Raw genomic sequence first — 25,818 nt, 5'->3', positions numbered from 1 at the left:
AACTGGAGTACGTCCTCGGAGCAGTAGGAGCTCACCCAATAATCCACTATCAACCAAATGAGAGTTTACAAAATGTTGGCAATCTCACAACCCAAAAGCCCAATACACCCAATAGCTCTCACACACCAAAGAAACAAATAGAGGAAGAAATATAATGAATAATTTCTTCTCTATACATATAGCTTAAAGCTATTACAACAACACCTATTTTGGTGGATGATTACTAACCAAATGAAGCAGCAGCTTCTTCTTCCTTTTGGGCTCTCTGCAGAAAAAAACTCTAACTTCTCTCTGCAGCTCTCTCCTCTCTTCAGCTCTCTCTTTTCTTCTTTTAACCACACAAGCAGCAATTGCTGCTAAATAAATTCTTCAAGTCACCCCGTGACTTCCCACATGGCCAAAGAAAAAATAATTCTCAAACATCATCATTTGTCATCATCACAAAGTAAGAAACAACATCATGATGTCTCCCCTTTTTTTTCTTTTTATTTGTTTAATACAAAAGGTGATGGCCACTTGGCCAAAATTCAACAATCTCCACCTTGGCCAAGTTCCGAAAACGCCATGATAAGCCAACCAACACAATTGACCCAAAAAATCACTCCCAAATACTAGCAAGAGAACAACTCATGCCGAGCCAAATGCTCCAAAACTCCTACTGCTCAACGCCTTCTTTATATAGGCAAAATGTGAGCCAAGTTCAAGCAATGAACAAACTTGGCTACACCAACAACCTTAGTCAACATATCAGCGGGGTTGTCTTTAGTTGGAATCTTCTGGAGAATGATTTCCCCTTCACCAACAATTTCACGAACAAAGTGATAACGCACATCTATGTGCTTGGTCCTCGCATGATGAACCTGATACTTAGCCAAATAAATGGCACTCTGACTATCACAATGTACCTCCACCTGCTTCTGATCAACCCCTAAATCTCTAATCAGCCCATGTATCCAAATGGCCTCCTTTATAGCTTCAGCAACTGCCATATATTCAGCCTCTGTAGTAGACAAGGCAACAGACGACTGCAAAATAGACCTCCAACAAACTGGTCCTTTAGCCATAGTAAACACATAGCCTGTAGTAGACTTCCTTCCATCCAGATCACCTGCATAATCTGAATCAACATAACCAACTGCAAAATGACCAATACCAGAGTCATCTCTCTCAAAGCATAAACCAACATCTCGAGTACCATGGAGATATCTCAATATCCACTTAGCTGCTTGCCAGTGCTCTTTACCTGGATTATGCATATATCGACTCACCATGCCAACTGCATGAGCAATATCCGGTCTAGAGCATACCATTGCATACATCAAACTACCAACTAAATTTGCATATGGTATATTTTTCATTTGCAGCTTCTCTTTATCATTTTTAGGACATTGTAGAGAACTCAATTTAAAATGAGGAGCCAAAGGGGTACTAACCGGTTTGGTTGAATCATGAACTCCAAACTTCCGAATCAACTTCTCAAGGTATTGTCTTTGATTCAAACTGACCAAACCCTTCTCTCTATCTCTAGTGATCTCCATGCCAAGGATCTTCTTCGCTTCACCAAGATCCTTCATCTCAAACTCATTCTTCATTTGCTTCTTCAATTTTTCAATCTCTTCAACATTTTTTGAGGCAATCAACATATCATCAACATATATCAATAAATAAATGAAAGACCCATCTTGCAACTTCTTGAAGTACACACAATGATCATATTGATTTCTAGAATAATTTTGGCCTCTCATAAATTTATCAAACCTCAAATACCATTGCCTTGGAGATTGCTTCAAGCCATAAAGTGATTTCTTCAATTTGCAAAACAAATTTTCTTTCCCTTTCACTATATACCCATCCGGTTGACACATATAAATCTCTTCATTCAAATCACCATGTAGGAAAGCCGTCTTCACATCAAGTTGCACAAGCTCAAGATCATATTGTGCAACAAGAGCTAACATAATACGAATTGAGGAGTGCTTCACAACTGGAGAAAATATTTCATTGTAGTCAATGCCCTCCTTTTGTGCATACCCTTTAGCAACTAATCTTGCTTTAAATCTCACATTGCTTTTCTCATCAGCATCTTCCTTCTTGGCATACACCCATTTGCAACCGATAGCTTTCTTGCCCTTAGGCAATTTAGCTAACTCCCACGTCTTGTTCTTCAAGAGAGAATTCATCTCATCACCCATGGCATTGCACCACCTCTTCTTCTCCTCACTCTCAATGGCTTCCTCGAAATTAGATGGAATATCATCAGTGATAATAGGAAGAACAAAAGAAACATAGTCACTATACCGAGCTGGCTTGGTAATTTGTCTATTTCCTCTGTTTTTGGCAATAGACTCTTGAGGTGAAACTTGCTCTTCAACTTGAATAGAATCTTCAAGTTCAACTTCTTCAACATCCTCATGGTCTCCCACTTCTTCACTTGTAGTGGCTTCGACATCAGCGGAAATAGAATTTGAAGTACCAGAGGCAACTTTCTCAAGCTCCACCTGTTGGACATCTTTCACATTCTTCTCAGAGACTTTGTACATACTTTCTTCGTCAAATGTCACATCTCTACTAATTACCAGTTTCTTCATCTCTGGACACCACAACCTGTAACCTTTGACACCACTACTAAAACCAAGAAAGATAGCCTTTTTGGCTCTAGGATCAAGTTTATTTTCAGTCACATGAAAATAAGCAGGTGAACCAAAAATATGGATATAATCATAATCAGAAGAAGGTTTTCCAGTCCATACCTCCATTGGTGTCTTACCCTGAACAGCAGCTGAGGGTAACCGGTTGATGATGTGACATGCATAATTAACTGCCTCTGCCCAAAATGACTTGCTTAAACCCGATTGAGACAACATACATCTAACCTTCTCAAGCAAGGTTCGATTCAATCTTTCTGCAACTCCATTTTGTTGTGGAGTTCCCCGAACACTGAAATGTCTCACAATTCCTTCCTCTTTGCAAACTTTAAAGAAAGGATCGGATGTGTATTCACCACCATTATCCGATCTCAAAATCTTAATCTTTCTCCCAGTCTGGTTCTCAACCATTTTCTTCCAACTCAAGAAAATGCTCAACACCTCACTCTTGTGCTTCATAGTGTAGACCCAAGACCTTCTTGAATAATCATCAACAAAGGTCACGAACCAATGTCTACCACTCAAAGAGGGAGTCTTTGTAGGACCCCAAACATCCGAATGCACATAATCAAGAATGCCCTTCGTCTGATGTACAGCAGTACCAAACTTCACTCTAGTTTGCTTCCCCAAGACACAATGCTCGCAGAAATCAAGCTTACAAGTCGTGGCACCTTTTAGAAGACCTTGTTTCACAAGCCCTTGTAGAGCTTTCTCACCGGCATGGCCTAATCTCATATGCCACAATCTAGTAGTATCTGAATCAGATGTGCCCATATTTTCAGAGACTACAGATGCTTCACCTGTCACAGTGCTTCCCTGCAATAAATACAAATGGCCACATCTAGGAGCTTTCATCACAACAAGTGCACCATAAGTAACTTTCAATGTCTGTCCATCTGAATGAAACCTGAAACCCTTGGATTCCAAAGTACCCAAAGAAATAAGATTTTTCTTCAAATTCGGTACATACCGAACACCTGTCAACTCTTTAACCATGCCATCATGCAACTTCAAACGAACTGTACCAATCCCTTTTGTTGTGCAAGGATTGTCATCTCCCATGAACACAACGCCACCATCAAACTCTTTCAAGCTTGAAAACCAATCCTTATGAGGAGTCATATGATGAGTACAACCCGTATCCAACACCCACTTAGTAGCACAATCAAATGATGAAGAAGTGGTTAAAGCAAAATCAGAAAAATCTGTTTCAACCTCAGCAACATTAGCTTCAGAACTTTCTTTGCCTTTGGTCTTCAATTTAGGACAATCTTTCTTCCAATGGCCCTTATTACGACAAAATGCACATTCATCCCTTTCCAAAGGTTTTCTACCTTTAGAGTTTCCTCTAGGCCGAGACTGTGATTTTTTTCTGCTAGAAGATGACCTCCTCTCCGATGATCTACCTCTAACAAATAAAGCTTCAGATGTACTATCATGATTTTTATCTCTATGCCTCATTTCATAATTCATCAAGGCATTTGACACATCTTCAAATTTCACAGTTTCTTTACCATGCATAATAGTGGTAACAAAATGCTCGTAAGAGTCCGGCAAGGAATTCAACAATATTAAGGCCTTATCTTCATCCTTAATATCCTCATCTAAATTTAACAAGTCGGCAATCAACTTATTAAAAGCATCAAGGTGTCTAATCATTTTTGTACCTTCTTTGTATTGGAAGCGGTAGAGTTTTTTCTTCAAGTGTAGCCGGTTCTCTGCACTCTTCGTCATATACTTGTCTTCCAATTTTTGCCACAACACACTTGCTACCGTCTCCCGCATCACAAAATACTTCTGAGTTTTTGCAAGGCACAACCGAATTGAAGAGCAAGCCCACAAATTTAATTTCTCCCATTCCGGCTTCGACATAGCTTCCGGCTTCTCTCCCAAAGCGGCAAGTAGATCTTGTTGAGCCAACACATCTTTGACCTCACATTGCCACATCCCGAAGTTGTTTGTGCCATCAAACTTTTCCACTTCGAACTTTGCATTTTGCACCGTAGTTCTTGCAAACCCGGAGGTGCTTCCAAAAGGATTCTCATCTTGCCCGTCTGACATCTTTGGCAACTAGACAGTACCCAAGAGCAACCAGTGCTCTGATACCAATTGTTGTGCTAGGATAGCACCAAACCCGTTGGAACCAACTCAAGCTAACCCACAGGAAATTTATCAAATGAAAATGCAAGAACAAAATATGAAAGAACACCAAGATTTTAACGAGGTTCCTCAACAGTCAGTGTAACTGGAGTACGTCCTCGGAGCAGTAGGAGCTCACCCAATAATCCACTATCAACCAAATGGGAGTTTACAAAATGTTGGCAATCTCACAACCCAAAAGCCCAATACACCCAATAGCTCTCACACACCAAAGAAACAAATAGAGGAAGAAATATAATGAATAATTTCTTCTCTATACATATAGCTCAAAACTATTACAACAACACCTATTTTGGTGGATGATTACTAACCAAATGAAGCAGCAGCTTCTTCTTCCTTTTGGGCTCTCTGCAGAAAAAAACTCTAACTTCTCTCTGCAGCTCTCTCCTCTCTTCAGCTCTCTCTTTTCTTCTTTTAACCACACAAGCAGCAATTGCTGCTAAATAAATTCTTCAAGTCACCCCGTGACTTCCCACATGGCCAAAGAAAAAATAATTCTCAAACATCATCATTTGTCATCATCACAAAGTAAGAAACAACATCATGATGTCTCCCCTTTTTTTTCTTTTTATTTGTTTAATACAAAAGGTGATGGCCACTTGGCCAAAATTCAACAGGTTTTGTAATTCTTTTACTAAATTATTTCATATGTTTTTATACAGTTTGATGATTAAAAGATCTTATATTTTAATTGATGTTTTTAAGAGATGGCCTTTACAAAATGTTTTATAACATGAACTGTGACAACCCATCCCTAATTTTACTATTTTATTAATTTTAAAAAAATGATTTGACGAAAATGCCCCTAAAGACAAGGTTTTTGACTTTCGTTGACCATCGTTTAGAGAGATGTAGGACTCATTCTTTTGCGTAATTGCGTAGTACGCGACGATATGAACACGTAATCGAATTTAGAGTTACGAGGGAGATTTTACAGATTTATGAATATGAAGGACAATTTGGTAATTTCATGTTTAGAGATATTTTGTGGCTTGTTTTGTGAGTCACGTGGGCCCACACCCCACTCCTGCCCGTCCCGTGTCCCTTCTCTCTTCCTAACACTCTCTTTTTTATTTTTAAAACTTTTGGACCACTCTCTTGCTGCCATGTGTCCATTTCCTCCGCACATTTCCGCAGCTCCCTCTCTTCACTCACCTCTCTTGTGCCGCCACGACACGTCGACACCCCATCTCCCTGTCAATTCCCTCAGCTCTATTCCTCTGCAAACTCTGGCACCGAGACCGGCATGCCCTCGCCACTCCGGCGAGACGCCCACCACGCACCACCCCAACCACCACGTCTCTTCCTCTCTTTCTTGTTACTCTCCCTTACCTCAACCTCTGTCTCCCTCACCTTCTCTGTGCTCGTGGTGTTGAGACGCCGAGACCATCACCGTGACCTCCACCACCGTGGTTCATTCTCCGGTGACCTCACCACCCTCAAGTTGCCATATTTTCAAGATTTCACTCTCAACCAAAACAGGGTCACCTAAAATCTCAAACAAAGAACTTCTCAGCAACAGAATCCGTGCAATTTACAGAGAAAACCGCCACTGACATTCCATTATTCTAATATCCAGAGACAAAATTATATACAATTTCAGCACAGCAGCTAGTGAAGAAAACCATAAACAGCAGTAGAAATATAAACCAAAAGAGCCGTCGTGACCAAAACAACAAGCGCCGCCACAGCATGGACAGCGGATTTGCTGCCATACGACAGCATCCCCAGCCTGATCTGGATCACATTCACCATCGACAGCATCAGAAACATGCAACCCATGACCGACCCGAAAGCCTACCCCAACATCCCGAATCTCAACACCTTCAGATTGATGTGGCCCCGGAGTCGCCAGAGAAAGCCCCACGAAGACGGCGATGGTGAAGAGTGAGTTCACGTTGACCAGGCCGTCCAGGGCCGTGACGTGGACGCTTGTTGTCGACGATGATGACATCACTTCGCGGCCGTCTTGGGTGTTGCACTCTTTTGGGTAGTCGGAGGGGTGGATTTTTTTTGCCAAATTGCCTTGCGAACCGAATTGTCAACCGTGCCATACCGTTTTTGTGCCAATTTTTTTATACTAAACGGTAATGGTACGGTATTGTACCGTATCGAAATTTCATGGTATGGTATTAGTAATGGATACTATTACCATGGTGTTACCGTATCATACTGAAAATACAATATAATTTATAATTTATAAATTATATAATAGATAATTATATAACACATATTTATAATATTCCAATAATTTGAAAATAAAACCCTACTTATATTAGCATTGTTGTTGGTGACTTTGATCTCTTAAAATTGTGGAAATCAAACACAAAAGAGTTCCTAATTCTTTCACAAATAGCCAAAATATCTTTGTAACCCCCACTTCTATTGTTGCTAGTGAAAATGCATTTAGCTTAGGGAGGAGGGTTGTGAACTCTTTTAGGGTATCCTTGACTCCTAAAATAATGGAGGCACTAGTGCGTACTAGTGGTTGGCTTAGGGCAGACGAAGTAAACTTCTATAAGGAACCAACGGAAGATATGCTTCAATTTTACAAGGAAATGGAAGAAGAGAAAACAAGAAAGATATGCTTTAATTTTTTTAGTAAATTTGTTATTAAATGGTTTTCAACTTTAATTCTTTTAGCTACTAATTAATACGTTTTCTTTGTTTGTAATGTAGGCTTGACACAAATTCAATTTTCTAGAAGTTCAATGCCTCCTCCAAAAGCTTCAACATCTCAAGCTTGAATAACTGATCAATGAATTCTCCCTTCTGAAGTTTACTTCCAATTTTCATTTGGTTTGAAACTTTAATTTCTATTTGGATTGTTAACTTCTATTTGTTTTGGTTCGTAAGTTTTATTTGGATTGTAAGCTTAATTTTCATGATGAATCTTAATGCATCATTTGAATTATTATGTGTGTGAATTGTGAATGATGAATAATAGATGAATTTAATCTATAATGTATGAGATAAAGGTACAAAAAAAAAGTTTTGCCCTTGAATTGGGTTAAAAAAACAAAAACAAATTTTGTCCCAAAACAAAATGGCAATTACCATTGTCATACCATGCCAACCAAACTTTTGGCAATACCAAACTTCGGTATACCGAAAGTTTGGTACGGTAATGGTAATAGATTTTACCAAACCGAAAATTTGGTACGGTAATTGGTACAAGAGTTTTGGTACGGTAATCGTACCGAACCGCCCCTAGGTAGTCGTCAGATCTGGAAATGGAGAGAAAAGACACAAAAAAAATAATTTTTCACTTTCAGATGTCAAATTCTGAAGCTGAAATCATGAGAGAGAGGTTGTATGCCGTACTCATCCATGGCGTCGAGATTATAATGGTGCTTATTGGGTTTATGTATTTCTTTATTTTCTTGCTAATGTTGTTGCTTGTAGTGGTGTATGTTTGGGGTTTTTATCGTAGTTAGTATCTGAAATTGAAAATCAATTAATGTAATTTTTGAAAATAGATGTCGCAAATTAATGTAGTCATTATGTCATAATTCTGTTAAAAATTCTATTAAGTGTTGATGTGACACATAAATGGGTCCCATAAGTTCTTTTTTTTTTCTCACAAATGGTCCTTGAAATTGACTTGCCACATCAAAATGGTCCCTGAAATTGACTGACGACATCAAAATGGTCTTTAAAATTGAAAATCGATCAATGCAGTCCTGCAAGTAAGTGTCCCAAGTCAATATAGTCATTCCGTCATCATTCGGTCAAAAATTTTGTTATGTGCTGATTTGACACATAAATCGGTCACATAAGTCTAATTAAATTTAAAAAAATTAAAAATAGGTTTAATAATTTAATAGTTAATAAATAGTTGTCAACCCAAAAATCCAGTCCTGTAATCACCTCCGATCCCAGTCCACATTCGTCTACCTCCTTTGCTGCATATTCTCTATAATAAAAAAAAATCTCAATACACCCATCTTTACACACTTCGATACTCTTCATCGAATTGAACTTGGATCGAGATCACTTTTGGTGACGGCTTAGTTGACTGGCAAAGACTTCTAGGACATCACCCTTAACATTTAGGCGATCAACATCCTTACAATCTTAATTTTGGAGAGTTTGTTAAGTGCTTTCCTGGCGGTACGGTGATTCAAAGAACAACGAGGTCTGCCTTGAGATAATGATATTATAACCGAGGTGTGTCTATTGTTGGTTGAAAACTATTACCAAACCCTCTCTTAGGCCTTGGTTAAGCTTTGTGCTCTTGAGAATTTATGGAAGGGTCTCTCTTCGAAGTAGGCCCTACTATAACCAAAAAAAAAAAAAAAATCATTGTGCAAAAAGATATTTAGTCAACTTTTTTAATTTATTATTAAACCCACGTCAGCACATAACAGAAAATTTTACAAAATTGTGGCAGAAGGATCATATTGATTTGTGACATCTATTTTCAAGGACTACATTCATTGATTTTCACTTTTAGAGACCATCTTGATGGTGTGGGTCAATTTCAGGGGCAATTTATGATAAAAACCTGTAAATCTTGTGGGACCCATTTATATGCCACGTCAGCATTTAACGAAATTTTAAACAGAATTGTGACGAAATGACCACATTGATTTACGACACCTATTTTCAAGGACTACATTGATTGATTTTCAATTTCAGATATCATCTTGATAGTGAGAGTCAATTTCAATAACCATTTGTGATAAAAACCCTTCTGTTTGTTTCTTGAGAAGATGGAAGGAAATGAAAGGGAAGGGCGAAGGGGAACAAACGAAGATGCTTTTGTTTTTTGTTATTGGGTTTTGGATTTTCTCTTGAGTGAGGTTGGCTCCTTAAAACGATTGAAGTTTTTTTTCAAGATATTTTGTGATCAATTCATTGTACTTTTTGATTATATTGGAACCGTTTATATTATAAATAACTTTGTAAGGATTAAAAGATCAATAGAAGTTCGTTATATCTATCGTGAAAAGAATGTTGTTGATGATGATTTGGTTCATTTGGGTTTGTCATGCAGTTTGAGTCTGGTTTTTTTTAGCAGGCTTATCCTTGCCATCAGTTGCTAGTTGCAAATATAGCTGGGGTCTCGTGGCCTCGTGATATTCTTATGTAACTTCCTTTGTCGTTTGGGCTTATGCCCTGTAGCCAAGGAAGAAAATATCGGTAATATCGGAAATATCGGTAGTCCGAAAACACGGAAATATCGATGGAAATATCGGTAAAATATCGATATCGATAAAAATTACATGGAAACCACGAAAATTGTAAGAAAAACTTGGAAATTTTTATTGAAACTTTGTAGGATGTTTATTTAGTCAATTATCTATTAGTTTATCACAAAAAATTGGAAAGAAATGCATTGCATGATGGATTTAACATTATCAAGTTGATTATATAGCGAGCTGACAAACATTGTGAGTGTAGAAAATATGTAGTAATTAATGAAAGAAGTCTAAACACACCATAATCATTTATATATAATGAATTAGTACAATATTTTACACTTTATACATTGCATGGTAAGATACATAAGTGACTTAGTACCACATAGAGTTCCTATGAGGTTCAAAATTTTCACTATCTTCATCATCTCTATGTGTATAGTGAGTGTATTGTGAAGAGTAGTTATCCAATTTAATGAATAATAATCCAATTTCATGAATAATAATCCAATTTCATAAAAAAATAATCCTAATATAAAACATGGTGATGAATAATAATACAATTTGATAATAATCCAATTTAATGAATAATAATCCAATTTGATAATAAAAAAAGGCGATAACAAGCCAATTGGCAAAAATGATTAAAAAAATCTAAATTGTCTAACTGACCGACACTCTTATAGACTCATTATATCACTTTTATAGACTCATCTTACCCTTATAAATTCATTATTTTTCTTGAAATTGATTAGAATCATTAGAAAAACAATTTTTTGCATTTCCATATGCCTAACCAATAAATACAACTTCTACTATTTCCCTGAAATTATATATTTTCACTTTTTCCCTGAAATTGAGTCTTTTATCCTAATCTAATCTAGACCCCCAGATTAATTTATATTTTCACTCTTTTTCTGAAATTATATAAATTGTGCAATTGAGTCCTTTATCCTAATCTAATATGGACCCTTCATCTTGATTCTCACTCTCTGTCACGCTGCCACGTGGCAGCCCACTAACCCTCACCCTATCTCTCTCTCTTTTCCCGAGTCCCTCTCGGACCCCTCACTCTCTCAGAGTTCTCAACTCTATCTCTCTCTCGAACTCTCCCTCCCATGAACTCTCCCTCCCTTTCCTCCTGAACTCTCACCCTCCTGAACTCTCCCTCCCTCTCCTCCGTCTCTGGGAAGCACGGCGACGCGCAAAGAAAGGTCGGCTTCCCCGATCGCACCCACACCCAGGCACACCCAAATCCGTCCACCCCGATGCCAGCGCAGCGTCTCCACCACCCTCCCTCCCTCTCCTCCGTCTCTGGGAAGCACGGCGACGCGCAGAGGAAGCTCGGCTTCCCCGATCGCACCCACACCCAGGCACACCCAAGTTTTCAGGTGAGATCCGACTAAACCCTATGTTGATTACCTCTTGCATGCGTGAAATCTGAAGTTTATATGTGAAATTGATGTTAAAAATCGTGTTTTTGCAAGGTTTTTGGGACGAAATCGGCTCGGGAATAGGCACACCATCTCCGGCGTTATTCTCAGAGTCCGATTGCACAGTTCCAAAAAATGTCGCGATATTTCCAAAATATCGCGATATTATCGATAATATCGCGATATTTTGACGAAAATCACACGGATACCTATTTAAATATCCATTCCCCGAAAAATCGATATTATCGGCGATATTTCGCCGATAATATCGATATTTAAATCTATGCCTGTAGCCAACCAAAAAAAAAAGATCAACAGAAAATAAAGTCGTCTAATCAATTGATTGAAGCTAATAGATAGATGGTTTTGTAATTCTTTTACCAGATTCGCTTATATGTTTTTATACAGTTTGATAACTAAACGATCTCATATTTTATTGATTTTTTTGAAGAGTGATCTTTACAAAGTGTTTTTATAATATGAATAGTTCAGATCATAAGAGCATAAAATCCCATAAATCGGAAATTTTTTCATTGTGACCGGAACATGAGTGGTACACCACGTGTTTTTATATAAGTGGTGAAAATTTTTAGGGTAAATTACATTTTACCCCCTCATGTTTGTGGTCAATTTCAATTTCTTACAACATCTTTAAAACATTTCAATTTCATACATTTACTTATCATTTTATTTCAATTTCATACATTTACTTATCATTTTATTTCAATTTCATACATCCGTTAGAAAATCCATTAAGTAAACCGTTAAATGATGACGTGGTAAATATGGGATCCATATTTGTGCTGATGTGGCTGCCAAATTTATGCCATGTGGCAAAAATAATAATTTTTATGCACTTAAAATATAATAATATTTACCCTATTTAAAAAAAAAACCAAACAAACCTAGAACCCCCCGACCCTCCCCCTTCCCTACAACCCAAACACCCCATCCCATCCCACCCCATTCCACCCGACCCTCACCTCCCCCGCAACCCCCCACCCCACCCCTACCTTCCCGGAGACCACCGCCATGCCCAAAAATCCCACCCAAGCCACCCCCTCCGTCCAAGCTCTTGCTTTTTCTGTGGGAGCGGAGATCGTCGACGAGTGTCTCTACGAATTGATCGGCGATAGGAAGAGGAAGAAGAAGAGAGAATAGTGCATGAGATTAAGGTTAGGGTTTGAGGACTCATCTCCTAGAGAGAGAGGGGAGATAGAGAGAAACAGTCAGAAATGGTGAGTGAGGAGAGGACTGAGAAAAGGATTTTTGGGAAGGGAGGTGAAGAGAGTGGAGGAGAGGGAGGTGGGGGTGAATGTTTCTGGGTTTGTTTGCAGGGGTGGGGGTTGCAGAGAGGTGGTTTTGAGTTTGAGTTTTTTTTAGGGGTAAATTATTATAATATTTTAAATGAATAAAAAATTAATTTTTTTGCCACGTGGCACAAATGTGTTCGCCACACCAGCTCTTAATGGATCAATGGATGGAAAATGTAACGGGGGTACTATATTAAAATTAAATAGTAGGTGAGGTATGAAAGTGAAATGTTTTGAAGTGTTGTATAAGGTGGTAAAGTGTAATTTACCCAAAATTTTAATATTTAAGTTATTAACTTTTTAACACACATATCCCACCATTTGTATAGTGACAAGTGGTGTATCACCCCATGTTTCGATCACACTGAAAAAATCTCTCCATAAATCGGCCACATGGTGAATTAAAGAGAAACTCCTTCTCATTCATTGATGAACCAAATTAATCTCTTTTCTCTTGAATCTGGAGATTTTTTTTAAGGATAATAATTGCATGGCTCTAAAAGACGCTAAGCTATAGTTGAGTAGCGGGCTACGGCCTAGCTAGACGAGTGACGAGTTAGGACATAGCATCTAAGCGACTAGACGAACTAGACAGATTAAGTAAACTTATTATATTTCATATAAATAAGTAATTATCTACCCGTATACTTGTTTTTACCCTATCTTTTGATTGATAAAAGGTATGCTATTATTAATGGGGTGTGATCTCCACACACCATTTTTTACTTCTCATACACCCTTCCAATTTTCGGCTTTCGGATCGGATGAAATGAAGAAGATCAACAGATATAAATTAATAAGAGGTGTGTGAGAAGTAAAAAATGGTGTGTATATCTACACACCCCTTATTAATATGTAGTATAAACATAACCAAAACAAAATAAAAAAGTACAAATATTATTGGTGAGAGACAATGGTGTCTTAAAACGAGAAAAAAAATAATAACAATAAAGGTGAAAAAGTCACTTACTGATTAAAGAAAAGAAAACGAAAAGTGATAAAAAAAATGAAAATGACTTCAAAATTTTGAGTTTTAATGATAAAGACAAAATAAAAAGTAAAGTGAATAGTACCAGGATTGACTTTTTAATATAAAAATATGATTTTTCATTGGGAGCTTCCCATTAAAAAAATCAAAAAAAAAAAAATGGTGGGCTCTCAAAACAAAAAAGTTTGAATAAAAAACTGAAACAGCAACTGACAACCTTTGGCAAAACGACAACTTGTAGACAAGCCATCTTCTTCTTCGAATGTGTCGTCGGTCTGCATACAAAAAAATTCAGATTCCGGCATAGCTCTCTACAAATTTCCGCCTACCGTACCTAGCTCCACCCAAGGAGCCGCTTAACAAGCGTTTTGATTTTCAGACTGATTAGGAATTGTCGCAGTGACAACTCACCGCCTAACACCTAGGAGTTGCCTAGGCTGCTTTTTAGAACACTGAATACTTTCATTCTCATATATTGAAATGATCTCATTTCTCCACTTGCAAAAAACATATCTTAAATGTAAAAATTTTATAATCGTAACCATTCAATCTCTTAATCTTCATTTGAAAATCATCTCTATAAAAATCATTCGAATCAGATATCGTTTAGTATCAAATGTATCAATAAATCACCGATGTTGATACCAAGTAGCATATCAGTAAACAAAAATTGAAATGAGATTATAATTTCCCTTTTCTAGTTGTTGTGGAAACCCTAGCCCCAAGTCAAGCACGAGTTCGATTTGGGTGGAAATGTTCGACAAACGAAAAAACAAGGGTCTCAAATGCAAGACCAAGACCAACAGTTAATCGGGATGTTGAAACGAGTCCAATGCAACCAAATGAACATGTCAATCCGAGTTTATACAGATTTATCATGGCCAATTATGGCTGTTCCGATGAGTTGATGTCTCCTCCCGTCAAGAAGGGAAAGACACCAAAAACCGTATTCTAATATCACCTAATGGTGTCGTACAAAAGTCAACCATATTTTTCACTAGCAACTGGATGGAATTAATGGATATCGCAACGGGATGCTACCGTGACAATATCTCATAACAATATCGCGACCGAGAGTCCTACTCCACATGATAACGCATATGTGATCGATTGGCTATGAGATCGCCACAAGGTCATCGCCAGTCTGGGTAAGTTTATCTCCAAAATATCTGTAACCCATAACCCCCCTAATTCCAAGTGTCCGACCAACATTACCTAAGTACTCAAATGAAGCAAAGTCTATTTTAAGTTGCCTCTTTTCAAGATTTGTCACTCTCTACCAAAACAGGGTCACCTAAAATCTCGAACAAAGAACTTCCGTGCAAAGAAATATGTGAAATTCGCATAGATACCATTACAATGATATTTCAATACCTGGAGACAAAAATATGCAATTTTCAATAAGTTCTATTCGAGAGCAAACACTTTGTAATTTGTACGAAGACTTTTGGGACGACAAGGAGATTAGGATTGACACCTGTGGTAGACTTTTTAGTAGCTGTATTCCTTTGGTATTCAAGTCAGAAACATTATTAGATAATCTAGAACTCTACTAGCTGATATAATGCATAAGTGATTCTCGGTGATAAGGTTAATCTTTGATAAGGTTTTCTTAATGGGAGTACTCCTAATCGAAGACCATTGCACACATTATATAGCTGAGATCCCTGCACTCTCACTTTACATGCAAGTTTTATAGAAATACTCAAGCCCCATTGAGTGAGCCTTGCTTTCCAATTGTGTAGAGTTGCAGAAGAACTTCAATTCCTTGCCCTATCTCCTGAGACAATGTCTTCTTTATGTTAGTGGTTAAGTTGATATAGAGTCAGTCCTTATATTGCTTAAGGGTCTATCTTACATTTGATATCAGAGCCCTCACATATCATTCGACCCTACGTAGAAGGCATCAAGAAATTTTAATTTGTCTCGCATGTTATGGAACTGGAACTGTATCATCAGGGAAAAATATATAAACACGTTCAAGGATGACTAAAGTTTTCTTGATCATAAGGATATACATATTTTTCAGTCGATACATGCACCAGTAATGGTGCTTAAATTCAAGACATGATCACTCATCTAAGGACGATCTTTCTTTCATGCTTCGAATTTATTTAAGCAGCATATTATATATTTGAATCAAATTAATATTTTCAAACCACGAAGGCTTGTGATCTTAATTACAAAAATTCGATTGTTGACTATAAAGTGATGTGCTTAAAGACAGCTTTCACATATTAATCAGCGATGTGATTACAGACAGCTTTCACATATTAATCAGCCTAAAGATGTTGAAAAAGGTGATTTATAGGTTGGGGTTAAAGATTAATACTCCTTACATAATGAATGTCTTCTTCAGTGAATCCCAACTCGATGAACCTCAATACAGTTGAGCCTCTTACTGGTGTCAACTACAGAAAGTGGAAACAAGATCTCGAAATCGTTCTAGGAGTCATGGACTAGGGTATGGCGCTGAGAACTAAGGAGCCTCCAACACCTACTGATAACAGCACATCCAGTCAGAAATCCAAGTATTAAAAATGGCACAAATCCAACAGAATCTTTCTGTTGACATCAAAAGGATCATGACAGATGTGGTGAAAAGTGGCTTTCCTGATGCAACAAATGAAAAAGACTTTCTAAAGTCCATTGATGACAAGTATAGGGAGTCGCCAAAAACTGAGACAGGTAATCTCATGAATGCTCTTACTAACATGAGATATGATGGGATCCAAAGTGTGCGAGAGTACATATTGAAGATGGTGGATGTGGCTAGAAAACTCAATGCACTTGAGGTACCAATTTCTGATACGTTTCTGGCACATGTGAATCACATATGTAATTGGTATTTTTTTCTACCCAATTCGAAAAATTCTTTCAGAGAATATGCAATCATTTCATATTACAGAGGATTGTTCATAACTTCATATTACAGAGAGAATACATACTATCATTTCAAATGACGAATATATACTAACATGCAAATGACGAATATATACTATCATTTCAAAGACGATCCAGATGAAGAGACAAAATCGCAAAAGAAAAGAGAGAGAGCGAGAGGTGTGTGTGTGACGGTGAGATAGAGAGATTTCAGAAAACTAAATTAATTACCTAATTTGGGGTGAGAGTGAGACTCAGACTCGGTGTAGTGGTGAGACCGTGAGAGAGATCCCCAGTTCTGTGACCTGACCTGTCCGTGAAAGACAATCGCCCTAGAGAGAGAGAGAGATCGCGAGAGAGAGCGGTGGTTGTGTGGTGAAGGAAGGCTGGAGAGTCAGAGATGAGAGTATGGTGTGGTGGTGGGCCGGTGGCTGGTCGGAATTCGACAGTATGGTGAGGGACGACGTTGGTGAGGACCGGAGGCTCAGGGTTGCGCTTCCAAACAAATGAACGGAGGAACTACAAAAGTGAAATGTGATATGACCTAAAAACAAATCAACGGCACAGATTAAATCCAAAACAATCAACGGTTGAAATAATTCTCTTATAATTAAAAAATTATATATATATATATATATTTATATTTTTTTTTCGGTTCGGTATGGGAATACCGAAAAAATGAAATGCAATACCGAATCCCATACCGAAACTTTCGGTTTGGTTTGGGATTACATCTCAAAACTTTCGGGAATTTTGGTTTGGGATTTTTTTGGTTTGGGATCGGGATTTTTTTGGTTTGGTTTGGGATTTTTGGGATTTTTTTCCAGCCCTACATGTGATAATGAATTCCTTCCTTGCCTGAGAATTATAAACAACTCAAAGTCTATTATTATGGTCTGCGTGAAAAATGGGATGTGAATAAGTTGATAGCCATTTGTGTGAGTGAAGAAGAGAGGATGAAGAAAGAAAAGTCTGAAAAAGAGAAGTATGAGTATGTGAACTTCGTGCAAAGTACCATTAAAGCTACCAAACCTTATGTCCCTGATGCTGCCAAAAAGGATGTTACCAAAAGGGCTCCCTCACCTAAAAGAAACTTCAAACTTAATAAACCTTCAGTTTTCGAGTGTTATTTTTGCAAAAAAGAAGGCCACATGAAGAGAAACTATCCCAAATATAAGGCTTGGCTTGCCAAACAAGAAGTAAAGAAAGGTAAAAATGTTTTTGCTTGTTTTAAATTTAATTTAATTAACATACCTAGCACTTAATGGTGGCTTGACTCAGGCTCTTCTATACATGTTACAAATTCATTGCAGGACTTCACAACAAGGAGAACACCAAATAAGGATGAAGTCAAAATTTCGGTTGGCAATGGAAGGAGAGTTGAAGTCAAAGCCTTAGGAAGTGTTAGGCTAAAACTAGAATTTGGTTTTTATTTAGAGTTCGATACTGTTGTTTATGCTCCTTCCATGAAAAGAAAGTTGATTTCTATTTCAAAGCTAGTGTTATTGGGTTTTTATTTTACCTATTAATAATAAGAGATACTTTGGATGCGGTCTCTAATCACCAATATTTTTTAATTGAAACCTTATTGATTTTTATATTTTGATCAAAGTCGTTTAACTTTGTACACATTAGCATATTAGCATTAATATATTTTATGTTAGTTATTTTCTCTTTTAACTTAAATTGTATTTAACAAATCTCACCATTTTCGCACTATAAATGGTAAAAGTCTCATGGATTATGAGACTAAAAACAATGTACATAACAAACCATTGTGCACAAAGTTTTGCAAATTTTAATGAGTAGTGTCAAGTGAAATAATATACACCTAGTAAATTAATTTTGCATGTACCCATGAACTTGACAACAGCAAAAATGTACTCCTGCATGACACAACAATGTACGTACCCAAATAAAAAAGGATAAGAGAAAAAAAAATCATGGGTACATTTAAAACAAGAGGAAAATAATGTACACATTAATTTTGGCTCAACAAACTATTTAATAAAAAATAAAAAGAATGTACCCAAGGAAAAGAATATACAATGTGCACCCTTTTGTTAAAAAAAAAAAATACACCACACACACACACACACACACACAATTTGTATATTCTTTTTTTGAACAAAATAAATGTTCTATTGTATACTTCTAAATCAGGGTTAATTTGAAATTGAAAAATGATACATTTATAGATTTTATACTACAAAATGGGTACATTTCACATAAAAATGATACATTTAGACAAAAATTGGAACATTTTACATATAACAAAGTGGTACATTTATAAAGTAGAATGGTTACATTATAAATAAATTATGGTTACAAATAAAAAATTAGAAATTTAGATTAATATATAGTTACAAATTAAAACTAAAAAGAAAATTAGTACAAATTTAAAAATAAAAAAAGGTTGCAAATTAAAACTAAGAAGCATGATTTGTAAAACCAATCTTCCAAGTTGTTTGTGGGGTGAAGCAGTGAAAACTGTGAATTTTATAATTAATAGGGTACCTTCAAAATCTGTGGAAGGGACACATTTCGAACTTTGGACAGGCAGAAAACCAAGTTTGAACCATCTGCATGTATGGAGTTGTAGGGCAGAGGCAAAAATCTATAACCCAGGCTACAAGAAACTCGATTCCAAGACTATTAGTTGTCATTTTATTGGATATGTTGAGAGATCGAAGGGTTTTAGATTCTATTGCCCTAATCAAACTACTAGAATTGTCGAAATTGGAAAAGCAGTTTTCATAGAGTCTGATGCAAGCAATGATTCTGGAACAAGGGTTGAAGAATTCGTATTTGAAGAAGACACTAATGAAAATAGAAGCTACAGTTGAGGAAGTTGATCGTAACACATGGGTAATGGCACTAATGATTATAGTAACTGAGAACATGAGAAGTAATGATTCTGATGAACCATACAACGAGATAGAGGCTGCACATGACACTGAACTGCATAATAATACAGTTATTCAAGATGTTCTTGAAGATGCTATGACATAAAATCATCAACAACAACAAGCACAAGAAGACAATTTTATGGTTGCAGGTGCTGTAAGAAAGTCATCTAGGGTTCGAAAACCTACAACCTTAAGTGATTTCGTGTATTTGACAGAGGTTGACACTGATCTTTCAGAGTTAAATGATCTGATGAGTTACAAAGAAGCTATTGCAGGACCAAATGCAAACAAGTGGATAAAGGCGTGAAGAGTGAATTAAGCTCGATGGCAAACAACCAAGTATGGGACTTAGTGGAACATACAGAAGGAACAAAACCCATAGGGTGCAAATGGGTCTTTAAAACAAAAAAGGGATTCAAATGGAAACATAGAAATGCACAAAGCCAGGCTCATTGCAAAAGGCTTCACACAGAATGAGAGTGTAGACTATAAAGAAACATTCAGTCATGTATCAACAAAAGATGATTTTAGGGTTATCATGTCTATGGAGGCTTATTTTGATTTAATTTTACATCAAATAGATGTAAAAACGGCATTCCTGAATGGGGATCTGAAATAATGTATTTACATGCGACAACCATAAGGTTTTAAAGAGGGAGAAGGAAGAAACTTAGTGTGCAAGCTCAACAAATCCACTTATGGATTGAAGCAAGCATTATGACAGCGGTACTTGAAGTTTCATAGAGTTGTGAAAGAACATGGCTTCACTGAAAACCCTTTAGACAATTGCATCTATCTAAGGTTCAGTGGGAGCAACTTTATCATCCTAGTTCTCTATGTGGATGATAAATTGGTTGCCACAAATAGTCACAATTTGTTGGATGAGACAAAAACATTATTATAGAAGCATTTTGAAATGAAGGACCTGGGAGAAGCGACATGTTTTGGGGATTGAGATCAAAAGAGATAGAATGAGAGGTTTACTGAGATTGTCACAGAGGGCATACATAGAAAAAGAGTTAAAAAGATTCAACAGGTCTTCATGTGGAACCACATAAATGCCTATATCAGGGGGTGATAAATTGAGTAAACTGCAATGTCCAAAAACAGACTTGGCGAGGAAGACTATGGAAGACAAACCAAATGTACTTTGGTGGGAAGTTTGATGTATGCACAGGTGTGCACAAGGCCTGACTTGGTTTTCACCATCTTTGTGCTTGGTAGGTTTCAATCCAATGTTGGAGAAGCCCACTGGAATGCTGCCAAAAGGGTTTTGAGATACCTTCAGAGAACTAAAGACCATATGTTAGTGTATAGAAGAACTCGGAGTTTGGTTTTGGAAGGATATAATGATTTAGACACAGGTTACCCATATGATATGAAATCGATGACAGGTTATGTTTTCCTAAAGGCATGTGGTGCGGTCTCTTGGAAAAATGTGAAACACGGAACTGTGACAGCATCAACTATGGTTGTCGAATATTTATCAGTTTGTGAAACAGTGGATCAAGCTATTTGGTTGAAGAACTTCATACTTGGGCTTCAAGCTGTGGATTCTATATCGAGACCTATACAGATTTATGTGATAACAATGCAGCCATATTCTTTACTAAGAATAATAAGAGGTCTAATGCAACAAGGAACTTGGATAGAAAGTATTTCATTGCTCGAGAGAAGGTGGTAGCTGGATTAGTTAAAGTCGATTATTTGGAGACTGGATAAATGATTGTTGATCCATTAAATAAAGCAGTTCTCATGATTGTCTTTAAGAAGCATGTCACTAGAATGAGAGTCTTGGCTGATTTCGATGCAGCGAATTAGTGGGAGTTATGTAATTGGTTTAACCTTTATGTTAGTTTTTATTCAGTTACAGTTTATGCTATGGAGGATAAGTTTTGAGTATTAATGATGAAGTTTTCTTAGCTAGTAAAGAATAATGTTGAAAGGTTGTTCAAGTTCCCTTAAAGAGTTCAACTATTAGTTATGATAATGCATGAATGTGTTTATTACATGATACTTTATGATTTTTCATTCATTATAAAGTGATAGACATCCTAAGGGCTTCATATAGAAGCACAAAGATCGTTTTCAATTCGGAAAATGGACCAAATGTTTAACACATTTAATACATGTTCAGCTGTGTCTTACATATCATATATCTTGCTGGAGTCTTATGTGTTGGTAAGTTTTATTGTAAGTAATTATGGGGATGGTACTCTTCAATGAATTGAGTGTGTTACCCTATAGTTCACATAAATGCTTGACAATGACAAAGACTGGTAAACTAAGAAGTGTCGAATACTAATCTCATGACCAATACAGATTCTTTCCAACTCAAGTATAATTATACAACTTTACAAAGTATTTGCTCTAGTGGGAGAATGTAAGTACTATTTGAGAGCAAACACTTTGTAATTTGTACAAAGACTTTTGGGACAACAAGGAGATTAGGATTGACACATGTGGTACACTTTTCAGGAGTTGTATTCCTTCGGTATTCAAGTTAGAAACACTCTTAGATAAATTAGAACTCTACTAGCCGATATAATGCATAAGTGATTCTCGATGATAAGGTCAATCTTTGATAAGGTTTTCTTAAGGGGAGGACTCCTAATCAAAGACCCATCACATACAATATATAACTAAGGTCCCTACACTCTCACTTTACACGCAAGTTTTATAGAAATACTCAAGCCCCATTTAGTGAGCCTTGTTTTCCAGTTGTGTAGAGTTGTAGAAGAACTTTAGTTCCTTGCCTTATTTCCTGGGACGATATCTTCTTCAGGTTAGTGGCTAAGTTGATATAGGGCTCGTTTGGATGTGCTTTTAAAATGAGTGAAAGCGCTTTTGGTGAAAATGTTTTTGATACCAATCCTTAGTAAAAATCCAAATGGATCCTGGAAAAGTACTTTAGTGCTTCCTACAAGAAATACATATCTGATGCTTCTTCAAAAAGTCACTTAAAGTGCTTTTGGAACTCAAATCAATTTAACCAAAATTTTTTTTAATCATTTTTAAAAGTACATCCAAATGAATCCATAGAGTCACTCCTTATATTGCTTAAGGTCTAACTTACATTTTCATGATATCGTATAAGAGAGTTGCATAAATATGCATTCTCTTTAGGTTGGTGGTTAAGTTAATATAAAGTTGGCCCTTAGAGAAATTCCACCCCAGTGGACTTTGCCCAGGACCCAGCACAAAAACAAGGCCAGGACCCTGTCAACCAAGTCCACCCCCTCAACTTGACTGGTACCCAGCCCGAGCTGGGCTCTGGACCAGCCCAAAAAAGACTGAGCAAGAAGTTGGGCAGTTTGCCTGGCGCGTGCGCTTCACGGAGGCGCTGGAGCGAGTGCCCGATAGGATTTCAGAGCGCGGGCCCGCGTGCAAGCGCACTCAGTTCCCCCCCCCCCCCGAGTTGGCGACGTGGCTCTCTTTGTGCCGTTGGAAATCCAACGGTAAAAAAAATTTTAATTTTACTTTTAAAATAGACTGTCGGATCAAAGATCAACGGTCCACTTTTTTTCACAAAAAAGTAAAAAAAAAAAAAAAAAAAAAGGCCCAACGGTCAGAAATATGTCCGTTGGCTACGTGGCAACTCCCTGTCTCTTGGATTTGAATATTTTTCAAATCCAACGGTCCAGATTAATTAACTATATTAAAATTCATTAAAAATTATTAAAAAAATACAGAAAAATTATTAAAAAATACATAAAATTTTAAAAAAATTACATAAAATTTTGAAAAATGTTAAATTTTTTCCTATAAATACCTAACCCTCATCTTCCACCTTTACACCACATTTCAATATTTTCTACACTTTCTATACTATCTACATTTCAATATTTTCTACACTTTAAGAGAAAAAAATGTCTTCGTGGAGGCTCATTGAAGATATTACGTTGTGTGAATGTTGGGTTCACACTACTCATGACCCGATTACGGGGAATGTGATGGATAAGCGAGAAATGTGGAGTAAAATTACGAAAGCGTTTTGCGATGTTGTTTGGACCCAAATTTACACAATCGGCCCGTGTAATCAAGGCCGTTGAATGAGCAAAGTTTCACACCGTCAGATGAAAAGTAGAGATAATTCATTTTATTATTATTAAAGGATAATGTTATGGTGTTTTATCATAATTATCTTTTAATAGTAATTTATTATGAAAGATAAGAGATATATTTCCAACTGGAAACATGGCAGCACAAGTCAATCTGACTTGGGTGTTCTGGAGCGCGAATGTGTGGTGTGTGGTGCAAATTGATTATTGTTTATTTAAAATATGGTGGGGATCAGGTTGCATAGATTATGAAGAAGCCTAAATAGGATAGGATTAGATTGGATTTTGGTGGTGATGTGATAGGCCTAGGTTGAGATGATGACACAACAAACCTAGCTAGACTAGGCTTTTTGTGTGATTGAAGTGAAGGTTTCTGCTGGAGGTTTTAATAAAATCAGAAGCCTAGGTAGATTAGATGTGATAAAGCCTGGATGGGCTTTATTTTGGAGGTCGCAGAATTTTAAAAGCTATGGATCAAATTTTATTTAGTGAGTTAGAGTTGCAGTCAAACTCTATCTAGCCGTGCCAAGCAAGTACATCAGCCACTATAAATACAGAGTCACGAACAACGGAAAAATGACCTGCAAATCAATACAACTGCCTTGCGCAAACTCAACAACTTGAGATTTTTTCTTTCTTTTTTCGCTGACATATCTTCCGTTGGCATCAACAGCACTGTGAAAGCAACCGGTGATATCTTAAGTCGGCATAGATAGCTCTGTCACCGTAGAATCAGCCGGTCTCGCAGCATCTTCCGTTGGCATCAACAGCACTGCGGCGAGGACGGTTGATTACCTATCCAAGTCTCGGTCGAGAAGGATTTTTGAATCCTTATTGGTCGAGGTCATCTCATCAGTCTTCTCGGCAAAGTGAGGTGTTACAGTTATTACATTCGGCACATTGAGAGCCGAATTTGATATTGAACTTCGTAAGGATAGTAACCTTGTCTTCAGGTTCGAGAGCCCAAAAGGCCGAGACGCGTTCCTTTCTCGGCCGCAATCGCAAGACGCAGAAGTCAGCCGCGCATCCAACGCGACATCAGCAAAATTTACTCCTCGGCCGAGCTCGGCCGACGAGTTGGCACGCCCCGCATTCACCGAAGGACGTAGTTAGCTTATAGATTACTCGGCCTGCGCGCCACGTAGGCTTGGTAGTTTCTAGGGTCAACAGATGTACATGGAGAAAACGCCAGAACTAGTCAAGGTCTTCAAGGTCGTTGGAAAAAATTCAACGCATCCTTTACTTGTTAGAAAAACGCCATCTCTCATGCTTCTGGTAACCTTCGTAGTGGGACAAGTTTAGCGGATCAGGTGACAATATTTTTATTTATTTATATGCATTCCACCCACATCAATATTTTGATTTATTTAATTTCGTATGTAATTTTTATGTTATTTCTTATGTAATTTTTATATGCATTCCACCCGCACCAAAATTTTAATTTATTCCACCCTCATCCTCCTCCATGAAGAAAGCCTCATCTCCACCTCCACCTCCACCTTCCTCGAGATTGGCCAATTCTGCCTGTTGTGCCAACAACCTTTGTTGTTGCTCCTGCAACTGTTTATACACCCTTCTTGAAGAAGACATTGTAATAAGAACTCAAGATTTGAAAACGATGAACAAGGATTCTGAGCTAAAAAGAAGGATTGAGCTTGGTGTGAGGATGGATGTAGGGATGTATGGTTTATATGGACAAAAAAAGAAAGGATGAGGTTCTGGACAATGCCACGTGGCACTACGTGATTGGTTGAAAATCTTATCAAAATCTTGGCTAAATTATTGTAAACCGGAAGTGACACGTGGCGTGTCGGGATTGGTCGAAAATATTATCAGAAATCTATCCACAAAATAGTACGTTCAGATAATGACACGTGGCATGACGTGATTGGTTAAAAATCTTATCGAAATCTTGGCTAAATTATTGTAAAACGGAAGTGACACGTGGCGTGTCGGGATTGGTTGAAAATCTTAGCGGAAATCTATTCACAAAATAGTACGTTCAGATAATGACACGTGGCGTGACGAGATTGATTAAAAATCCTATCCGAAATTAAAACTATTTTATTTTTTTATTCTTTTAGACAAAATTTAAAAATATTTTAAATGGGCTGGGTGCCAGCGCATTTTGTAGGGATGGAGATCGTTTGTGCCAGCGCATTTTTTCACTAGGTGCTAGCGCATTTTTTTAGGGGTGGAGATGCCTTGACCTATTACTGTTCATTAGAGTCTGTTACTGTTTATTTGAGTGGATAAATGCGCTAGGTGCTGGCGCAAAGTCC

At 37.3% G+C, this 25,818-nt stretch overlaps 1 pseudogene; it reads right to left on the bottom strand.

Moving 5' to 3' along the window:
• Positions 1 to 6,338: 6,338 nt before the first annotated feature.
• Positions 6,339 to 6,834, bottom strand: LOC114824883 (uncharacterized; annotated as a pseudogene).
• Between the last annotated feature and the right edge of the window lie 18,984 nt (positions 6,835 to 25,818).

This window comes from Malus domestica, chromosome 05 (assembly GCF_042453785.1).
Source record: "Malus domestica chromosome 05, GDT2T_hap1".
Lineage (NCBI taxonomy): Eukaryota > Viridiplantae > Streptophyta > Magnoliopsida > Rosales > Rosaceae > Malus > Malus domestica.
Note: the sequence above shows the minus strand (reverse complement) of the source record. Positions and strands in the feature narration are given on the sequence as shown.